Source organism: Ambystoma mexicanum, chromosome 2p (genome assembly GCF_040938575.1).
Source record: "Ambystoma mexicanum isolate Mex_15411 chromosome 2p, UKY_AmexF1_1, whole genome shotgun sequence".
Classification (NCBI taxonomy): domain Eukaryota; kingdom Metazoa; phylum Chordata; class Amphibia; order Caudata; family Ambystomatidae; genus Ambystoma; species Ambystoma mexicanum.
Window position 1 is genome coordinate 1308202198 of NC_090923.1, and position 21428 is coordinate 1308223625.

Sequence of the window (21428 nt, forward strand, 5' to 3'; positions counted from 1 at the left end):
AGATGTTGGACCATCCTTTAAAGGATTCTCAGGCTGATTTCAATTTTAACTTTGCAGCTGATTTAAGGATTGCTCAACCTTCGACCCACGTCTAGATTGCAAGGATAAGCCCTGGAAATCTTGTACAGCTTGTACTGGTGGGAGATGATGTGACTTTATCAACTGCAACGGGATATGAGGCATGTGTGCCACAAAAAGCAGGTCTAGGATTTTTTAAAAGAAAGCCGCTTTAAGAAGGGAACTTTGGGCAACCCCACTGAGAGCAAAAGTATGACACAAAAGGTAAGGGGTTCAGTGGGTCAAATGATAGCACATTTGACTGTGAGTCAGTTTATTGTAAGTCCAAATGCTACCTGCTTTGAAATTTTCCAGGCTTTTTGTCTCATTTCTTAACAGATCCATTCCTATGTACCTCTGTGCTTTGAACAGAGTTTTCATTGTAAGGGAGGGACATACAGTATACCTTCCTGGGCAGGGAAGACTCTATGTAAAAGCAAGAGTAGCAGACAGCTTAAAAGAATCACCAGCAGGACCCTCTAGACCTTCCCCAAAAAACATAAAATGATTTCTCTGCACACATGTGCATTGAACAGCGCAAGTAGTTTGGTTAATGTCAGTGGATAAATGTCACTTTCCCACAGTGCAGAACAAAATCTCTTGTACAGGCCCCTTCTGCAAAAGCATTACCACTGTAGAAAGCAGGGCAGGTGAGGCAGTGTACAGTCACCTCCGACACTTCACTCCTCTGATCGGCTACGATCGGCCAAGGACCTCTCTATGAGAGCTGAGGGTGGAATTTTCTGGTCCTCGGTAACTTAGGGAGACATGGCAAAAGGGATCCTCAATCAACGGCTCAGCCTTTGCTTTGTGGCCTGTCCATATATGTCTGTTCTCCAAATTACCTGCCGCTGCCCAGGTGTCAGCTGGTGAGATGGAATGACCTCGCAGGAAGCAAACTGGCAGATGATTTGCATAGGCAAACCCCCTCTCCCTCTTTCTTAGCCCTGCTTACTCCACAGTAGCAAGTATCTGGGGAAAATATAGTGGTCGAGGTGGGGTAGTAGTAACTAGTAAATCTGGGGTGCTTGGCAACTTGTGGGGAACAACTGCAGAGCTCAGCGCCCAGAACTTTGTGGCACAGGGAGGAGGTCTGTGGGATTTCAGTAACTTGGAGGCATGCAACCTGGTCGGGAGTGCTTCAGGTCTCCTTCCATGCACGTTCCAAGCAACTCAACAAAGCATCAACAGGCTGCCATACCAGCCACAGAGCCCCTTTCCACATAAAGAAAATATGGTATTCGGGGGCTATGTGTTTGCATGGCAAAGATTTTAGGCTTTTAATTGTTTTCTCTCTCTCTCTGTCTCTCTCTCTCCTCCCTCCCTCCCTCCTTCCCATCCCCCACAACCCCCGCTCCCTCTCCCTACCATTAATTTTAAGTGTTCATGCACTGCATCACATTGTGACAATGGTATTTCACAATGGGACTGTTTGAAAGTTACAGAAATCAAAAAAGAAATCAACCAACTAAAAGCAGCCAAATCCGGAGTACACTGCTCAGCCCCAATTAAAGATTAAGGCCTAGAAGCAAGTAAAGCTGTAGTTCAGAGCGATGTTTGCAAATAGCACCTTAAAGCAGTTTACGCTGGAGTGCACAACAAGGGGGAAAGTGTTAATACTGAGTTTGGTAGAATGGGATAAAAAAACAAAAGCAGCGTGCCACTTCTAAAAGTACAAGTCAAGAAATTGAAGGGGATGGGGCTGTTCATTCAGTCAATAGGACTCACAAGTAAAAGGCTCCAGAGTCATTAGTGTTGAATTTGGCGCAAAATGTATTGTGTTGTCGTGTAAAATGAATGAACATACAATTTCAATCTTCATTAAAAAAGATGTATTCAAAAATAAAGACTTGCAGATTAAGAAAGTTTTTGTCCTGTCGTGTGCCAAAAATAGTGAATGCTTTACGAATGTGCGTGTCATCCTTTGAAGCAGGGTCAAATTCAATTTTCCCATTTTCATTCCAATATTAGTACATGGGTTGCTGAGGCACATAGGAATGGATCTGTTAAGAAATGAAACAAAAAGCCTGGAAAAATGTTGAAACAGGTAGGATTTGGACTTACAATAAACTGACTCACAGTCAGATGTGCTATCCCTTGACCCACTGACCCCCTTGCCTTTTGTGTAATCCTTTTCCTCTCAGCAGTGTTGTCCAAAGTTCCCTACTTAAAGAGACTTTCTTATACAAAAGATCCTAGACCTGTTTTTTATGGCCCACATGCCTCATATCCCGTTGCTCTTGATAAACCCACGTCATCTCCCACCAATACAATCTGTAAAATATTTCAAGGGCATAGCCAAGGAAATTAGACGTGGGCCGAAGGTTGAGCAATCCTTAAACCAGCAGCAAAATTAACATTGAAATCAGCCTCAGAATCTCTTAAAGGATGGGCCAACATTGGTTGCTTGCAGGGCGCAATCGGACAGCCTCTGGTGCTGACGCCTTAAGGCAAGCGCAAAGGGAGAGCCAACCAAACCATTGATTAGGACCTCTGGACTTTCTGCTCTTTGACATAAGGACATTTGATATGGCAAACGTTTGACCAAACACCATTTAGATGTCGGATGGTATGGAATTAAGCGGCAAACAGCAATACATCAGCATTCTTTGCTGCTTTATTGATCTGGTCCTAAAGGGTTTGGTTTAATGCCAATTATATTTAAAGATTCATGCTCAAGGGTGCTTGCAAATCGACACCCCCTCCCCATCACGATGGCTGGGTGATGCAAGCGTGAGAGCATCACAGCAGACCCATAGACATGAGAAACACTCTGTACCTCTGAGTGTATGTGGGCCCATGGCTGGATCAAGGACAAGGCAAGAACAGGAGATGGCTTAAGGTGTCAGCACCCAGGCTGCCCCTTTGCACGCTGCCAGCAACAGATGTTGGCCCATCCTTTAAGAGATTCTGAGGCTGATTTCAATGTTAACTTTGCTGCTGATTAAAGGATTGCTCAACCTTCGACCTGCGTCTAGTTTGCTTGGCTAAGCCCTGAAAATCTTTTACAGCTTGTATTGGTGGGAGATGATGTGAGTTTATCAAGAGCAACGGGATATGAGGCATGTGTGCCACAAAATGCAGGTCTAGGATCTTTTATTTGAAAGCCACTTTGGAAAACCCTACTGAGAACAAAAGGATTACACAAAAGGAAAGGGGATCAGTGGGTCAGGGGATAGCACATCTGACTGTGAGTCAGTTAATTGTAAGCCCAAATCCTACCCGTTTCGACATTTTTCCAGACTTTTTGTTTCATTTCTTAACAGATCCATTCCTATGTACCTCTGTGCTTTCAACAGAGTTTTCATTGTAATGGAGGGACATACAGTATGCCTTAAACATGCCTGGGCAGGGAAGACTATGTAAAAGCAAGAGTAGCAGACAGCTTAATAAATCATCAGCAGGACCCTCTAGACCTTCCCCAAAAAACATAACATGATTTCTATGCATGTATGTGCGTTGAACAGCGCAAGTAATTTGGTTAATGTCAGTGGATAAATGTGACTTTCGCACAGCGCAGAACAAAATCACTTGTACAGGCCCCTTCTGCAAAAGCATTACCGCTACAGAAAGCAGTGAAAAGGTGAGGCAGTGTGCAGTCCCCCCTGACCCTTCACAGCCCTGATCGGCCACGATCGGCCAAGGACCTCTCTATGAGAGCTGAGGGTGGAATTTTTCTGGACCTCAGTAACTTAGGGAGACATGGCTAAAGGGATCCTCAATCAACGGCCCAGCCTTTGCTCTGTGGCCTGTCCGGATATGTCTGTTCTCCAAATTACCTGCCGCTGCCCAGGTGTCAGCTGGTGAGATGGAATGACCTCCCAGGAAGCACACTGGCAGATAATTTGCATAGGCACACCCCCTCTCCCTCTCCTTAGCCCTGCTTGCTCCACAGTAGCAAGTATCTGGGGAAAATATAGTGGTCGAGGTGGGGTAGCAGTAACTAGCAACTCTGAGAAAGTAAATCTGGGACACTTGGCGACCTGTGGGCAACAACTGCAGAGCTCAGTGCCCAGGACTTTGTGGCACAGGGAGGAGGTCTGTGGGATTTCAGTAACTTGGAGACATGCAACCTGGTCGGGAGTGCTTCAGGTCTCCTTCCTTGCATGTTCCAAGCAACTCAACAAAGCATCAACAGGCTGGGATACCAACCACAGAGCCCCTTCCCACTTGATTAAAAGGCCAAAATCTTTTCCATGCAAATACATAGCCCCCAAATACCATATTTTCTTTGTTTTCTCTCTCTCTGTCTCTCTCTCCTCCCTCTCTCCCTCCCTCACTCACTCCTTCCCACCCTCCCGCCCTCTCTCTTCCCCCCTACCCCCCCTCCCTCTCCCTACCATTAATTTTAGGTTTTCATGCACTGCAGCACATTGTCACAATGGTATTTCACAATGGGACTTTTTGAAAGTTACAGAAATCAAAAAAGAAATCAACCAACTAAAAGCAGCCAAATCCGGAGTACACTGCTCAGCCCCAATTAAAGATTAAGGCCCTGAAGCAAGTAAAGCTGTGGTTCAGAGCGATGTTTGCAAACAGCACCTTAAAGCAGTTTACGCTGGAGTGCACAACAAGGAGGAAAGTGATAATACTGAGTTTGGTAGAATGGGATAAAAAAAAAAAAAAAAAAGAAGCGTGCCACTTCTAAAAGTACAAGTCAAGAAACTGAAGGGGACAGGGCTGTTCATTCAGTCAAGAGGACTCACAAGTAAAAGGCTCCTGAGGCATTAGTGTTGAATTTGGCGCAAAATGTATTGTGTTGTCGTGTAATATGAATGAACATAAAATGTCAATCTTCAATAAAAAAAGATATATTAAAAAATAAAGACTTGCAAATTAAGAAAGTTTCTGTCCAGACATGTGCCTAAAATAGTGAATGCTTTACGAATGTGCGTGTCATCCTTTAGAGCAGGGGCCAATTTAATTTTCCCATTATCATTCCAATATTAGTACATGTGTTGCAGAAGCAAGCGCAAAGGGAGAGTCAATCAAACCATTGATTAGGACCTCTGGTCAAAGGTTTGCCATACCAAATGTCCTTATGTCAGAGGGCAGAAAGTCCAAACACCATTTAGATATCGGGTGATATGAAATGAAGAGGCAAACAACAATGAATAAGCATTCTTTGCTGCTGTATTGATCTGGTCCTAAAGGGTTTTAGTTTAATGCCAATTATATTTAAAGATATAAAGATTAATGCTCCAGGGTGCTTGCAAAATGACACCCCCTCCCCATCACAATGGCTGGCTGATGCAAGCCTGAGAGCATCACAACAGACCCATAGACATGAGAAAAACTCTGTACCTCTGAGTGTATGTGGGCCCATGGCTGTAACAAGGACAAGGCAAGAACAGGAGGTGGCTTAAAGCGTCAGCACCAGAGGCTGTCCGATTGAGCCCTGTAAGCAACAGATGTTGGACCATCCTTTAAAGGATTCTCAGGCTGATTTCAATTTTAACTTTGCAGCTGATTTAAGGATTGCTCAACCTTCGACCCACGTCTAGATTGCAAGGATAAGCCCTGGAAATCTTGTACAGCTTGTACTGGTGGGAGATGATGTGACTTTATCAACTGCAACGGGATATGAGGCATGTGTGCCACAAAAAGCAGGTCTAGGATTTTTTAAAAGAAAGCCGCTTTAAGAAGGGAACTTTGGGCAACCCCACTGAGAGCAAAAGTATGACACAAAAGGTAAGGGGTTCAGTGGGTCAAATGATAGCACATTTGACTGTGAGTCAGTTTATTGTAAGTCCAAATGCTACCTGCTTTGAAATTTTCCAGGCTTTTTGTCTCATTTCTTAACAGATCCATTCCTATGTACCTCTGTGCTTTGAACAGAGTTTTCATTGTAAGGGAGGGACATACAGTATACCTTCCTGGGCAGGGAAGACTCTATGTAAAAGCAAGAGTAGCAGACAGCTTAAAAGAATCACCAGCAGGACCCTCTAGACCTTCCCCAAAAAACATAAAATGATTTCTCTGCATACATGTGCATTGAACAGCGCAAGTAGTTTGGTTAATGTCAGTGGATAAATGTCACTTTCCCACAGTGCAGAACAAAATCTCTTGTACAGGCCCCTTCTGCAAAAGCATTACCACTGTAGAAAGCAGGGCAGGTGAGGCAGTGTACAGTCACCTCCGACACTTCACTCCTCTGATCGGCTACGATCGGCCAAGGACCTCTCTATGAGAGCTGAGGGTGGAATTTTCTGGTCCTCGGTAACTTAGGGAGACATGGCAAAAGGGATCCTCAATCAACGGCTCAGCCTTTGCTTTGTGGCCTGTCCATATATGTCTGTTCTCCAAATTACCTGCCGCTGCCCAGGTGTCAGCTGGTGAGATGGAATGACCTCGCAGGAAGCAAACTGGCAGATGATTTGCATAGGCAAACCCCCTCTCCCTCTTTCTTAGCCCTGCTTACTCCACAGTAGCAAGTATCTGGGGAAAATATAGTGGTCGAGGTGGGGTAGTAGTAACTAGTAAATCTGGGGTGCTTGGCAACTTGTGGGGAACAACTGCAGAGCTCAGCGCCCAGAACTTTGTGGCACAGGGAGGAGGTCTGTGGGATTTCAGTAACTTGGAGGCATGCAACCTGGTCGGGAGTGCTTCAGGTCTCCTTCCATGCACGTTCCAAGCAACTCAACAAAGCATCAACAGGCTGCCATACCAGCCACAGAGCCCCTTTCCACATAAAGAAAATATGGTATTCGGGGGCTATGTGTTTGCATGGCAAAGATTTTAGGCTTTTAATTGTTTTCTCTCTCTCTCTGTCTCTCTCTCTCCTCCCTCCCTCCCTCCTTCCCATCCCCCACAACCCCCGCTCCCTCTCCCTACCATTAATTTTAAGTGTTCCTGCACTGCATCACATTGTGACAATGGTATTTCACAATGGGACTGTTTGAAAGTTACAGAAATCAAAAAAGAAATCAACCAACTAAAAGCAGCCAAATCCGGAGTACACTGCTCAGCCCCAATTAAAGATTAAGGCCTAGAAGCAAGTAAAGCTGTAGTTCAGAGCGATGTTTGCAAATAGCACCTTAAAGCAGTTTACGCTGGAGTGCACAACAAGGGGGAAAGTGTTAATACTGAGTTTGGTAGAATGGGATAAAAAAACAAAAGCAGCGTGCCACTTCTAAAAGTACAAGTCAAGAAATTGAAGGGGATGGGGCTGTTCATTCAGTCAATAGGACTCACAAGTAAAAGGCTCCAGAGTCATTAGTGTTGAATTTGGCGCAAAATGTATTGTGTTGTCGTGTAAAATGAATGAACATACAATTTCAATCTTCATTAAAAAAGATGTATTCAAAAATAAAGACTTGCAGATTAAGAAAGTTTTTGTCCTGTCGTGTGCCAAAAATAGTGAATGCTTTACGAATGTGCGTGTCATCCTTTGAAGCAGGGTCAAATTCAATTTTCCCATTTTCATTCCAATATTAGTACATGGGTTGCTGAGGCACATAGGAATGGATCTGTTAAGAAATGAAACAAAAAGCCTGGAAAAATGTTGAAACAGGTAGGATTTGGACTTACAATAAACTGACTCACAGTCAGATGTGCTATCCCTTGACCCACTGACCCCCTTGCCTTTTGTGTAATCCTTTTCCTCTCAGCAGTGTTGTCCAAAGTTCCCTACTTAAAGAGACTTTCTTATACAAAAGATCCTAGACCTGTTTTTTATGGCCCACATGCCTCATATCCCGTTGCTCTTGATAAACCCACGTCATCTCCCACCAATACAATCTGTAAAATATTTCAAGGGCATAGCCAAGGAAATTAGACGTGGGCCGAAGGTTGAGCAATCCTTAAACCAGCAGCAAAATTAACATTGAAATCAGCCTCAGAATCTCTTAAAGGATGGGCCAACATTGGTTGCTTGCAGGGCGCAATCGGACAGCCTCTGGTGCTGACGCCTTAAGGCAAGCGCAAAGGGAGAGCCAACCAAACCATTGATTAGGACCTCTGGACTTTCTGCTCTTTGACATAAGGACATTTGATATGGCAAACGTTTGACCAAACACCATTTAGATGTCGGATGGTATGGAATTAAGCGGCAAACAGCAATACATCAGCATTCTTTGCTGCTTTATTGATCTGGTCCTAAAGGGTTTGGTTTAATGCCAATTATATTTAAAGATTCATGCTCAAGGGTGCTTGCAAATCGACACCCCCTCCCCATCACGATGGCTGGGTGATGCAAGCGTGAGAGCATCACAGCAGACCCATAGACATGAGAAACACTCTGTACCTCTGAGTGTATGTGGGCCCATGGCTGGATCAAGGACAAGGCAAGAACAGGAGATGGCTTAAGGTGTCAGCACCCAGGCTGCCCCTTTGCACGCTGCCAGCAACAGATGTTGGCCCATCCTTTAAGAGATTCTGAGGCTGATTTCAATGTTAACTTTGCTGCTGATTAAAGGATTGCTCAACCTTCGACCTGCGTCTAGTTTGCTTGGCTAAGCCCTGAAAATCTTTTACAGCTTGTATTGGTGGGAGATGATGTGAGTTTATCAAGAGCAACGGGATATGAGGCATGTGTGCCACAAAATGCAGGTCTAGGATCTTTTATTTGAAAGCCACTTTGGAAAACCCTACTGAGAACAAAAGGATTACACAAAAGGAAAGGGGATCAGTGGGTCAGGGGATAGCACATCTGACTGTGAGTCAGTTAATTGTAAGCCCAAATCCTACCCGTTTCGACATTTTTCCAGACTTTTTGTTTCATTTCTTAACAGATCCATTCCTATGTACCTCTGTGCTTTCAACAGAGTTTTCATTGTAATGGAGGGACATACAGTATGCCTTAAACATGCCTGGGCAGGGAAGACTATGTAAAAGCAAGAGTAGCAGACAGCTTAATAAATCATCAGCAGGACCCTCTAGACCTTCCCCAAAAAACATAACATGATTTCTATGCATGTATGTGCGTTGAACAGCGCAAGTAATTTGGTTAATGTCAGTGGATAAATGTGACTTTCGCACAGCGCAGAACAAAATCACTTGTACAGGCCCCTTCTGCAAAAGCATTACCGCTACAGAAAGCAGTGAAAAGGTGAGGCAGTGTGCAGTCCCCCCTGACCCTTCACAGCCCTGATCGGCCACGATCGGCCAAGGACCTCTCTATGAGAGCTGAGGGTGGAATTTTTCTGGACCTCAGTAACTTAGGGAGACATGGCTAAAGGGATCCTCAATCAACGGCCCAGCCTTTGCTCTGTGGCCTGTCCGGATATGTCTGTTCTCCAAATTACCTGCCGCTGCCCAGGTGTCAGCTGGTGAGATGGAATGACCTCCCAGGAAGCACACTGGCAGATAATTTGCATAGGCACACCCCCTCTCCCTCTCCTTAGCCCTGCTTGCTCCACAGTAGCAAGTATCTGGGGAAAATATAGTGGTCGAGGTGGGGTAGCAGTAACTAGCAACTCTGAGAAAGTAAATCTGGGACACTTGGCGACCTGTGGGCAACAACTGCAGAGCTCAGTGCCCAGGACTTTGTGGCACAGGGAGGAGGTCTGTGGGATTTCAGTAACTTGGAGACATGCAACCTGGTCGGGAGTGCTTCAGGTCTCCTTCCTTGCATGTTCCAAGCAACTCAACAAAGCATCAACAGGCTGGGATACCAACCACAGAGCCCCTTCCCACTTGATTAAAAGGCCAAAATCTTTTCCATGCAAATACATAGCCCCCAAATACCATATTTTCTTTGTTTTCTCTCTCTCTGTCTCTCTCTCCTCCCTCTCTCCCTCCCTCACTCACTCCTTCCCACCCTCCCGCCCTCTCTCTTCCCCCCTACCCCCCCTCCCTCTCCCTACCATTAATTTTAGGTTTTCATGCACTGCAGCACATTGTCACAATGGTATTTCACAATGGGACTTTTTGAAAGTTACAGAAATCAAAAAAGAAATCAACCAACTAAAAGCAGCCAAATCCGGAGTACACTGCTCAGCCCCAATTAAAGATTAAGGCCCTGAAGCAAGTAAAGCTGTGGTTCAGAGCGATGTTTGCAAACAGCACCTTAAAGCAGTTTACGCTGGAGTGCACAACAAGGAGGAAAGTGATAATACTGAGTTTGGTAGAATGGGATAAAAAAAAAAAAAAAAAAGAAGCGTGCCACTTCTAAAAGTACAAGTCAAGAAACTGAAGGGGACAGGGCTGTTCATTCAGTCAAGAGGACTCACAAGTAAAAGGCTCCTGAGGCATTAGTGTTGAATTTGGCGCAAAATGTATTGTGTTGTCGTGTAATATGAATGAACATAAAATGTCAATCTTCAATAAAAAAAGATATATTAAAAAATAAAGACTTGCAAATTAAGAAAGTTTCTGTCCAGACATGTGCCTAAAATAGTGAATGCTTTACGAATGTGCGTGTCATCCTTTAGAGCAGGGGCCAATTTAATTTTCCCATTATCATTCCAATATTAGTACATGTGTTGCAGAAGCAAGCGCAAAGGGAGAGTCAATCAAACCATTGATTAGGACCTCTGGTCAAAGGTTTGCCATACCAAATGTCCTTATGTCAGAGGGCAGAAAGTCCAAACACCATTTAGATATCGGGTGATATGAAATGAAGAGGCAAACAACAATGAATAAGCATTCTTTGCTGCTGTATTGATCTGGTCCTAAAGGGTTTTAGTTTAATGCCAATTATATTTAAAGATATAAAGATTAATGCTCCAGGGTGCTTGCAAAATGACACCCCCTCCCCATCACAATGGCTGGCTGATGCAAGCCTGAGAGCATCACAACAGACCCATAGACATGAGAAAAACTCTGTACCTCTGAGTGTATGTGGGCCCATGGCTGTAACAAGGACAAGGCAAGAACAGGAGGTGGCTTAAAGCGTCAGCACCAGAGGCTGTCCGATTGAGCCCTGTAAGCAACAGATGTTGGACCATCCTTTAAAGGATTCTCAGGCTGATTTCAATTTTAACTTTGCAGCTGATTTAAGGATTGCTCAACCTTCGACCCACGTCTAGATTGCAAGGATAAGCCCTGGAAATCTTGTACAGCTTGTACTGGTGGGAGATGATGTGACTTTATCAACTGCAACGGGATATGAGGCATGTGTGCCACAAAAAGCAGGTCTAGGATTTTTTAAAAGAAAGCCGCTTTAAGAAGGGAACTTTGGGCAACCCCACTGAGAGCAAAAGTATGACACAAAAGGTAAGGGGTTCAGTGGGTCAAATGATAGCACATTTGACTGTGAGTCAGTTTATTGTAAGTCCAAATGCTACCTGCTTTGAAATTTTCCAGGCTTTTTGTCTCATTTCTTAACAGATCCATTCCTATGTACCTCTGTGCTTTGAACAGAGTTTTCATTGTAAGGGAGGGACATACAGTATACCTTCCTGGGCAGGGAAGACTCTATGTAAAAGCAAGAGTAGCAGACAGCTTAAAAGAATCACCAGCAGGACCCTCTAGACCTTCCCCAAAAAACATAAAATGATTTCTCTGCATACATGTGCATTGAACAGCGCAAGTAGTTTGGTTAATGTCAGTGGATAAATGTCACTTTCCCACAGTGCAGAACAAAATCTCTTGTACAGGCCCCTTCTGCAAAAGCATTACCACTGTAGAAAGCAGGGCAGGTGAGGCAGTGTACAGTCACCTCCGACACTTCACTCCTCTGATCGGCTACGATCGGCCAAGGACCTCTCTATGAGAGCTGAGGGTGGAATTTTCTGGTCCTCGGTAACTTAGGGAGACATGGCAAAAGGGATCCTCAATCAACGGCTCAGCCTTTGCTTTGTGGCCTGTCCATATATGTCTGTTCTCCAAATTACCTGCCGCTGCCCAGGTGTCAGCTGGTGAGATGGAATGACCTCGCAGGAAGCAAACTGGCAGATGATTTGCATAGGCAAACCCCCTCTCCCTCTTTCTTAGCCCTGCTTACTCCACAGTAGCAAGTATCTGGGGAAAATATAGTGGTCGAGGTGGGGTAGTAGTAACTAGTAAATCTGGGGTGCTTGGCAACTTGTGGGGAACAACTGCAGAGCTCAGCGCCCAGAACTTTGTGGCACAGGGAGGAGGTCTGTGGGATTTCAGTAACTTGGAGGCATGCAACCTGGTCGGGAGTGCTTCAGGTCTCCTTCCATGCACGTTCCAAGCAACTCAACAAAGCATCAACAGGCTGCCATACCAGCCACAGAGCCCCTTTCCACATAAAGAAAATATGGTATTCGGGGGCTATGTGTTTGCATGGCAAAGATTTTAGGCTTTTAATTGTTTTCTCTCTCTCTCTGTCTCTCTCTCTCCTCCCTCCCTCCCTCCTTCCCATCCCCCACAACCCCCGCTCCCTCTCCCTACCATTAATTTTAAGTGTTCCTGCACTGCATCACATTGTGACAATGGTATTTCACAATGGGACTGTTTGAAAGTTACAGAAATCAAAAAAGAAATCAACCAACTAAAAGCAGCCAAATCCGGAGTACACTGCTCAGCCCCAATTAAAGATTAAGGCCTAGAAGCAAGTAAAGCTGTAGTTCAGAGCGATGTTTGCAAATAGCACCTTAAAGCAGTTTACGCTGGAGTGCACAACAAGGGGGAAAGTGTTAATACTGAGTTTGGTAGAATGGGATAAAAAAACAAAAGCAGCGTGCCACTTCTAAAAGTACAAGTCAAGAAATTGAAGGGGATGGGGCTGTTCATTCAGTCAATAGGACTCACAAGTAAAAGGCTCCAGAGTCATTAGTGTTGAATTTGGCGCAAAATGTATTGTGTTGTCGTGTAAAATGAATGAACATACAATTTCAATCTTCATTAAAAAAGATGTATTCAAAAATAAAGACTTGCAGATTAAGAAAGTTTTTGTCCTGTCGTGTGCCAAAAATAGTGAATGCTTTACGAATGTGCGTGTCATCCTTTGAAGCAGGGTCAAATTCAATTTTCCCATTTTCATTCCAATATTAGTACATGGGTTGCTGAGGCACATAGGAATGGATCTGTTAAGAAATGAAACAAAAAGCCTGGAAAAATGTTGAAACAGGTAGGATTTGGACTTACAATAAACTGACTCACAGTCAGATGTGCTATCCCTTGACCCACTGACCCCCTTGCCTTTTGTGTAATCCTTTTCCTCTCAGCAGTGTTGTCCAAAGTTCCCTACTTAAAGAGACTTTCTTATACAAAAGATCCTAGACCTGTTTTTTATGGCCCACATGCCTCATATCCCGTTGCTCTTGATAAACCCACGTCATCTCCCACCAATACAATCTGTAAAATATTTCAAGGGCATAGCCAAGGAAATTAGACGTGGGCCGAAGGTTGAGCAATCCTTAAACCAGCAGCAAAATTAACATTGAAATCAGCCTCAGAATCTCTTAAAGGATGGGCCAACATTGGTTGCTTGCAGGGCGCAATCGGACAGCCTCTGGTGCTGACGCCTTAAGGCAAGCGCAAAGGGAGAGCCAACCAAACCATTGATTAGGACCTCTGGACTTTCTGCTCTTTGACATAAGGACATTTGATATGGCAAACGTTTGACCAAACACCATTTAGATGTCGGATGGTATGGAATTAAGCGGCAAACAGCAATACATCAGCATTCTTTGCTGCTTTATTGATCTGGTCCTAAAGGGTTTGGTTTAATGCCAATTATATTTAAAGATTCATGCTCAAGGGTGCTTGCAAATCGACACCCCCTCCCCATCACGATGGCTGGGTGATGCAAGCGTGAGAGCATCACAGCAGACCCATAGACATGAGAAACACTCTGTACCTCTGAGTGTATGTGGGCCCATGGCTGGATCAAGGACAAGGCAAGAACAGGAGATGGCTTAAGGTGTCAGCACCCAGGCTGCCCCTTTGCACGCTGCCAGCAACAGATGTTGGCCCATCCTTTAAGAGATTCTGAGGCTGATTTCAATGTTAACTTTGCTGCTGATTAAAGGATTGCTCAACCTTCGACCTGCGTCTAGTTTGCTTGGCTAAGCCCTGAAAATCTTTTACAGCTTGTATTGGTGGGAGATGATGTGAGTTTATCAAGAGCAACGGGATATGAGGCATGTGTGCCACAAAATGCAGGTCTAGGATCTTTTATTTGAAAGCCACTTTGGAAAACCCTACTGAGAACAAAAGGATTACACAAAAGGAAAGGGGATCAGTGGGTCAGGGGATAGCACATCTGACTGTGAGTCAGTTAATTGTAAGCCCAAATCCTACCCGTTTCGACATTTTTCCAGACTTTTTGTTTCATTTCTTAACAGATCCATTCCTATGTACCTCTGTGCTTTCAACAGAGTTTTCATTGTAATGGAGGGACATACAGTATGCCTTAAACATGCCTGGGCAGGGAAGACTATGTAAAAGCAAGAGTAGCAGACAGCTTAATAAATCATCAGCAGGACCCTCTAGACCTTCCCCAAAAAACATAACATGATTTCTATGCATGTATGTGCGTTGAACAGCGCAAGTAATTTGGTTAATGTCAGTGGATAAATGTGACTTTCGCACAGCGCAGAACAAAATCACTTGTACAGGCCCCTTCTGCAAAAGCATTACCGCTACAGAAAGCAGTGAAAAGGTGAGGCAGTGTGCAGTCCCCCCTGACCCTTCACAGCCCTGATCGGCCACGATCGGCCAAGGACCTCTCTATGAGAGCTGAGGGTGGAATTTTTCTGGACCTCAGTAACTTAGGGAGACATGGCTAAAGGGATCCTCAATCAACGGCCCAGCCTTTGCTCTGTGGCCTGTCCGGATATGTCTGTTCTCCAAATTACCTGCCGCTGCCCAGGTGTCAGCTGGTGAGATGGAATGACCTCCCAGGAAGCACACTGGCAGATAATTTGCATAGGCACACCCCCTCTCCCTCTCCTTAGCCCTGCTTGCTCCACAGTAGCAAGTATCTGGGGAAAATATAGTGGTCGAGGTGGGGTAGCAGTAACTAGCAACTCTGAGAAAGTAAATCTGGGACACTTGGCGACCTGTGGGCAACAACTGCAGAGCTCAGTGCCCAGGACTTTGTGGCACAGGGAGGAGGTCTGTGGGATTTCAGTAACTTGGAGACATGCAACCTGGTCGGGAGTGCTTCAGGTCTCCTTCCTTGCATGTTCCAAGCAACTCAACAAAGCATCAACAGGCTGGGATACCAACCACAGAGCCCCTTCCCACTTGATTAAAAGGCCAAAATCTTTTCCATGCAAATACATAGCCCCCAAATACCATATTTTCTTTGTTTTCTCTCTCTCTGTCTCTCTCTCCTCCCTCTCTCCCTCCCTCACTCACTCCTTCCCACCCTCCCGCCCTCTCTCTTCCCCCCTACCCCCCCCTCCCTCTCCCTACCATTAATTTTAGGTTTTCATGCACTGCAGCACATTGTCACAATGGTATTTCACAATGGGACTTTTTGAAAGTTACAGAAATCAAAAAAGAAATCAACCAACTAAAAGCAGCCAAATCCGGAGTACACTGCTCAGCCCCAATTAAAGATTAAGGCCCTGAAGCAAGTAAAGCTGTGGTTCAGAGCGATGTTTGCAAACAGCACCTTAAAGCAGTTTACGCTGGAGTGCACAACAAGGAGGAAAGTGATAATACTGAGTTTGGTAGAATGGGATAAAAAAAAAAAAAAAAAAGAAGCGTGCCACTTCTAAAAGTACAAGTCAAGAAACTGAAGGGGACAGGGCTGTTCATTCAGTCAAGAGGACTCACAAGTAAAAGGCTCCTGAGGCATTAGTGTTGAATTTGGCGCAAAATGTATTGTGTTGTCGTGTAATATGAATGAACATAAAATGTCAATCTTCAATAAAAAAAGATATATTAAAAAATAAAGACTTGCAAATTAAGAAAGTTTCTGTCCAGACATGTGCCTAAAATAGTGAATGCTTTACGAATGTGCGTGTCATCCTTTAGAGCAGGGGCCAATTTAATTTTCCCATTATCATTCCAATATTAGTACATGTGTTGCAGAAGCAAGCGCAAAGGGAGAGTCAATCAAACCATTGATTAGGACCTCTGGTCAAAGGTTTGCCATACCAAATGTCCTTATGTCAGAGGGCAGAAAGTCCAAACACCATTTAGATATCGGGTGATATGAAATGAAGAGGCAAACAACAATGAATAAGCATTCTTTGCTGCTGTATTGATCTGGTCCTAAAGGGTTTTAGTTTAATGCCAATTATATTTAAAGATATAAAGATTAATGCTCCAGGGTGCTTGCAAAATGACACCCCCTCCCCATCACAATGGCTGGCTGATGCAAGCCTGAGAGCATCACAACAGACCCATAGACATGAGAAAAACTCTGTACCTCTGAGTGTATGTGGGCCCATGGCTGTAACAAGGACAAGGCAAGAACAGGAGGTGGCTTAAAGCGTCAGCACCAGAGGCTGTCCGATTGAGCCCTGTAAGCAACAGATGTTGGACCATCCTTTAAAGGATTCTCAGGCTGATTTCAATTTTAACTTTGCAGCTGATTTAAGGATTGCTCAACCTTCGACCCACGTCTAGATTGCAAGGATAAGCCCTGGAAATCTTGTACAGCTTGTACTGGTGGGAGATGATGTGACTTTATCAACTGCAACGGGATATGAGGCATGTGTGCCACAAAAAGCAGGTCTAGGATTTTTTAAAAGAAAGCCGCTTTAAGAAGGGAACTTTGGGCAACCCCACTGAGAGCAAAAGTATGACACAAAAGGTAAGGGGTTCAGTGGGTCAAATGATAGCACATTTGACTGTGAGTCAGTTTATTGTAAGTCCAAATGCTACCTGCTTTGAAATTTTCCAGGCTTTTTGTCTCATTTCTTAACAGATCCATTCCTATGTACCTCTGTGCTTTGAACAGAGTTTTCATTGTAAGGGAGGGACATACAGTATACCTTCCTGGGCAGGGAAGACTCTATGTAAAAGCAAGAGTAGCAGACAGCTTAAAAGAATCACCAGCAGGACCCTCTAGACCTTCCCCAAAAAACATAAAATGATTTCTCTGCACACATGTGCATTGAACAGCGCAAGTAGTTTGGTTAATGTCAGTGGATAAATGTCACTTTCCCACAGTGCAGAACAAAATCTCTTGTACAGGCCCCTTCTGCAAAAGCATTACCACTGTAGAAAGCAGGGCAGGTGAGGCAGTGTACAGTCACCTCCGACACTTCACTCCTCTGATCGGCTACGATCGGCCAAGGACCTCTCTATGAGAGCTGAGGGTGGAATTTTCTGGTCCTCGGTAACTTAGGGAGACATGGCAAAAGGGATCCTCAATCAACGGCTCAGCCTTTGCTTTGTGGCCTGTCCATATATGTCTGTTCTCCAAATTACCTGCCGCTGCCCAGGTGTCAGCTGGTGAGATGGAATGACCTCGCAGGAAGCAAACTGGCAGATGATTTGCATAGGCAAACCCCCTCTCCCTCTTTCTTAGCCCTGCTTACTCCACAGTAGCAAGTATCTGGGGAAAATATAGTGGTCGAGGTGGGGTAGTAGTAACTAGTAAATCTGGGGTGCTTGGCAACTTGTGGGGAACAACTGCAGAGCTCAGCGCCCAGAACTTTGTGGCACAGGGAGGAGGTCTGTGGGATTTCAGTAACTTGGAGGCATGCAACCTGGTCGGGAGTGCTTCAGGTCTCCTTCCATGCACGTTCCAAGCAACTCAACAAAGCATCAACAGGCTGCCATACCAGCCACAGAGCCCCTTTCCACATAAAGAAAATATGGTATTCGGGGGCTATGTGTTTGCATGGCAAAGATTTTAGGCTTTTAATTGTTTTCTCTCTCTCTCTGTCTCTCTCTCTCCTCCCTCCCTCCCTGCTTCCCATCCCCCACAACCCCCGCTCCCTCTCCCTACCATTAATTTTAAGTGTTCATGCACTGCATCACATTGTGACAATGGTATTTCACAATGGGACTGTTTGAAAGTTACAGAAATCAAAAAAGAAATCAACCAACTAAAAGCAGCCAAATCCGGAGTACACTGCTCAGCCCCAATTAAAGATTAAGGCCTAGAAGCAAGTAAAGCTGTAGTTCAGAGCGATGTTTGCAAATAGCACCTTAAAGCAGTTTACGCTGGAGTGCACAACAAGGGGGAAAGTGTTAATACTGAGTTTGGTAGAATGGGATAAAAAAACAAAAGCAGCGTGCCACTTCTAAAAGTACAAGTCAAGAAATTGAAGGGGATGGGGCTGTTCATTCAGTCAATAGGACTCACAAGTAAAAGGCTCCAGAGTCATTAGTGTTGAATTTGGCGCAAAATGTATTGTGTTGTCGTGTAAAATGAATGAACATACAATTTCAATCTTCATTAAAAAAGATGTATTCAAAAATAAAGACTTGCAGATTAAGAAAGTTTTTGTCCTGTCGTGTGCCAAAAATAGTGAATGCTTTACGAATGTGCGTGTCATCCTTTGAAGCAGGGTCAAATTCAATTTTCCCATTTTCATTCCAATATTAGTACATGGGTTGCTGAGGCACATAGGAATGGATCTGTTAAGAAATGAAACAAAAAGCCTGGAAAAATGTTGAAACAGGTAGGATTTGGACTTACAATAAACTGACTCACAGTCAGATGTGCTATCCCTTGACCCACTGACCCCCTTGCCTTTTGTGTAATCCTTTTCCTCTCAGCAGTGTTGTCCAAAGTTCCCTACTTAAAGAGACTTTCTTATACAAAAGATCCTAGACCTGTTTTTTATGGCCCACATGCCTCATATCCCGTTGCTCTTGATAAACCCACGTCATCTCCCACCAATACAATCTGTAAAATATTTCAAGGGCATAGCCAAGGAAATTAGACGTGGGCCGAAGGTTGAGCAATCCTTAAACCAGCAGCAAAATTAACATTGAAATCAGCCTCAGAATCTCTTAAAGGATGGGCCAACATTGGTTGCTTGCAGGGCGCAATCGGACAGCCTCTGGTGCTGACGCCTTAAGGCAAGCGCAAAGGGAGAGCCAACCAAACCATTGATTAGGACCTCTGGACTTTCTGCTCTTTGACATAAGGACATTTGATATGGCAAACGTTTGACCAAACACCATTTAGATGTCGGATGGTATGGAATTAAGCGGCAAACAGCAATACATCAGCATTCTTTGCTGCTTTATTGATCTGGTCCTAAAGGGTTTGGTTTAATGCCAATTATATTTAAAGATTCATGCTCAAGGGTGCTTGCAAATCGACACCCCCTCCCCATCACGATGGCTGGGTGATGCAAGCGTGAGAGCATCACAGCAGACCCATAGACATGAGAAACACTCTGTACCTCTGAGTGTATGTGGGCCCATGGCTGGATCAAGGACAAGGCAAGAACAGGAGATGGCTTAAGGTGTCAGCACCCAGGCTGCCCCTTTGCACGCTGCCAGCAACAGATGTTGGCCCATCCTTTAAGAGATTCTGAGGCTGATTTCAATGTTAACTTTGCTGCTGATTAAAGGATTGCTCAACCTTCGACCTGCGTCTAGTTTGCTTGGCTAAGCCCTGAAAATCTTTTACAGCTTGTATTGGTGGGAGATGATGTGAGTTTATCAAGAGCAACGGGATATGAGGCATGTGTGCCACAAAATGCAGGTCTAGGATCTTTTATTTGAAAGCCACTTTGGAAAACCCTACTGAGAACAAAAGGATTACACAAAAGGAAAGGGGATCAGTGGGTCAGGGGATAGCACATCTGACTGTGAGTCAGTTAATTGTAAGCCCAAATCCTACCCGTTTCGACATTTTTCCAGACTTTTTGTTTCATTTCTTAACAGATCCATTCCTATGTACCTCTGTGCTTTCAACAGAGTTTTCATTGTAATGGAGGGACATACAGTATGCCTTAAACATGCCTGGGCAGGGAAGACTATGTAAAAGCAAGAGTAGCAGACAGCTTAATAAATCATCAGCAGGACCCTCTAGACCTTCCCCAAAAAACATAACATGATTTCTATGCATGTATGTGCGTTGAACAGCGCAAGTAATTTGGTTAATGTCAGTGGATAAATGTGACTTTCGCACAGCGCAGAACAAAATCACTTGTACAGGCCCCTTCTGCAAAAGCATTACCGCTACAGAAAGCAGTGAAAAGGTGAGGCAGTGTGCAGTCCCCCCTGACCCTTCACAGCCCTGATCGGCCACGATCGGCCAAGGACCTCTCTATGAGAGCTGAGGGTGGAATTTTTCTGGACCTCAGTAACTTAGGGAGACATGGCTAAAGGGATCCTCAATCAACGGCCCAGCCTTTGCTCTGTGGCCTGTCCGGATATGTCTGTTCTCCAAATTACCTGCCGCTGCCCAGGTGTCAGCTGGTGAGATGGAATGACCTCCCAGGAAGCACACTGGCAGATAATTTGCATAGGCACACCCCCTCTCCCTCTCCTTAGCCCTGCTTGCTCCACAGTAGCAAGTATCTGGGGAAAATATAGTGGTCGAGGTGGGGTAGCAGTAACTAGCAACTCTGAGAAAGTAAATCTGGGACACTTGGCGACCTGTGGGCAACAACTGCAGAGCTCAGTGCCCAGGACTTTGTGGCACAGGGAGGAGGTCTGTGGGATTTCAGTAACTTGGAGACATGCAACCTGGTCGGGAGTGCTTCAGGTCTCCTTCCTTGCATGTTCCAAGCAACTCAACAAAGCATCAACAGGCTGGGATACCAACCACAGAGCCCCTTCCCACTTGATTAAAAGGCCAAAATCTTTTCCATGCAAATACATAGCCCCCAAATACCATATTTTCTTTGTTTTCTCTCTCTCTGTCTCTCTCTCCTCCCTCTCTCCCTCCCTCACTCACTCCTTCCCACCCTCCCGCCCTCTCTCTTCCCCCCTACCCCCCCTCCCTCTCCCTACCATTAATTTTAGGTTTTCATGCACTGCAGCACATTGTCACAATGGTATTTCACAATGGGACTTTTTGAAAGTTACAGAAATCAAAAAAGAAATCAACCAACTAAAAGCAGCCAAATCCGGAGTACACTGCTCAGCCCCAATTAAAGATTAAGGCCCTGAAGCAAGTAAAGCTGTGGTTCAGAGCGATGTTTGCAAACAGCACCTTAAAGCAGTTTACGCTGGAGTGCACAACAAGGAGGAAAGTGATAATACTGAGTTTGGTAGAATGGGATAAAAAAAAAAAAAAAAAAGAAGCGTGCCACTTCTAAAAGTACAAGTCAAGAAACTGAAGGGGACAGGGCTGTTCATTCAGTCAAGAGGACTCACAAGTAAAAGGCTCCTGAGGCATTAGTGTTGAATTTGGCGCAAAATGTATTGTGTTGTCGTGTAATATGAATGAACATAAAATGTCAATCTTCAATAAAAAAAGATATATTAAAAAATAAAGACTTGCAAATTAAGAAAGTTTCTGTCCAGACATGTGCCTAAAATAGTGAATGCTTTACGAATGTGCGTGTCATCCTTTAGAGCAGGGGCCAATTTAATTTTCCCATTATCATTCCAATATTAGTACATGTGTTGCAGAAGCAAGC

The 21428-nt window shown here is 44.6% G+C and overlaps 4 non-coding genes across 4 annotated transcripts; all 4 read right to left on the reverse strand.

Moving 5' to 3' along the window:
- Window positions 1-4922: 4922 nt before the first annotated feature.
- On the reverse strand, window positions 4923-5029 carry LOC138567986 (U6 spliceosomal RNA). Its single transcript, XR_011302363.1, has one exon. It is a non-coding gene; the product is annotated as a U6 spliceosomal RNA (small nuclear RNA).
- Window positions 5030-10388: 5359 nt separating this feature from the next.
- On the reverse strand, window positions 10389-10495 carry LOC138567987 (U6 spliceosomal RNA). Its single transcript, XR_011302364.1, has one exon. It is a non-coding gene; the product is annotated as a U6 spliceosomal RNA (small nuclear RNA).
- Window positions 10496-15855: 5360 nt separating this feature from the next.
- Window positions 15856-15962, reverse strand: LOC138567988 (U6 spliceosomal RNA). The gene has a single exon (XR_011302365.1). It is a non-coding gene; the product is annotated as a U6 spliceosomal RNA (small nuclear RNA).
- Window positions 15963-21321: 5359 nt separating this feature from the next.
- Window positions 21322-21428, reverse strand: LOC138567989 (U6 spliceosomal RNA). The gene has a single exon (XR_011302366.1). It is a non-coding gene; the product is annotated as a U6 spliceosomal RNA (small nuclear RNA).